At 34.3% G+C, this 859-nt stretch overlaps 1 protein-coding gene across 1 annotated transcript in view; it reads left to right on the top strand.

Annotated features, from left to right (window-relative positions):
- GPR85 (G protein-coupled receptor 85) overlaps nt 1–654 on the top strand; it is a 5,234-nt gene extending 4,580 nt beyond the window's left edge. Inside the window, exon 2 of the mRNA XM_082252677.1 lies at nt 1–654. This exon is cut by the window's left edge and continues 2,073 nt beyond it. The gene's annotated coding sequence lies outside the window, so the exon portion shown is untranslated.
- The last annotated feature ends 205 nt before the right edge of the window (nt 655–859 follow it).

Here is an 859-nt window from a genome sequence, read left to right on the forward strand (position 1 = left end):
AAAAAAAAAAAAAAAGAAAAAAAAGAAAACCTAGCTGTCGATCTGTTTGGCAACGTACTATCTGATTTCCAGTATGAACAGATCTACTTATGGAGCACTCATATTAATACTGAATAAATACATGTTGCCTTAAAGGGTTATCTAGTATCTTCCATTTTGTTTAATTTTGAAAACCAATTCAATTGGTAAGTCGAGTCAGTCATATGGGCGTGCATGAAAGAACCGATGCAAGCCCCTCTTTCTTTGAACTCCTATTGTTCCCTAAATCAGTATGCACATCACCTAGCTGAGATCAGCTTGCCAGATCCAGATGTGCTGCCCGTTCTGCTTCACCTTAAGAGACACAGGCAGTGGAGTATGTTTATATTTTAATTGAGCTGTCTTGAAGAGACTGAAGCCTTGGTATGATATTTTGCACAGTTTGGGGAGCATTTATTCTACTGGAGGCACAGTCTTCTTTATACTCTCTGCACATTTTTTGGTGTATTGGTTGTTTAAATTATTTCCTTTCTTTCCTTTTTCTTCTTGTAAAAACATAATTTTTAGCATTCTAGAATTACATTATAGTCTGTGAGTCTTTCATTCTTTAAGATACAGATGTGTGTGGAATTGAAATATAAAGTTGCATTTGCCAAACTTTTCCTGTGTAGCTTGTTAATTTTTTTCTGGAATAAAATTTTACATTTTTCCAGTTCGGCAACTAACCTTATTTTTTTTAGTCATCTGGAGTGAACTAGTGAGAGTGTGGATATTGATTTTTCTTTTTCGTAATTATTGCATTCAGAAACTGTAAACACATGATTGATGGACGTTGCAATGCGTTTGGTGTATTTACAATTTACAACCCTTTTGATTTACA

The sequence above is a fragment of the Pelophylax lessonae genome (genome assembly GCF_965119305.1).
Source record: "Pelophylax lessonae genome assembly, chromosome: 4".
Taxonomy (NCBI): domain Eukaryota; kingdom Metazoa; phylum Chordata; class Amphibia; order Anura; family Ranidae; genus Pelophylax; species Pelophylax lessonae.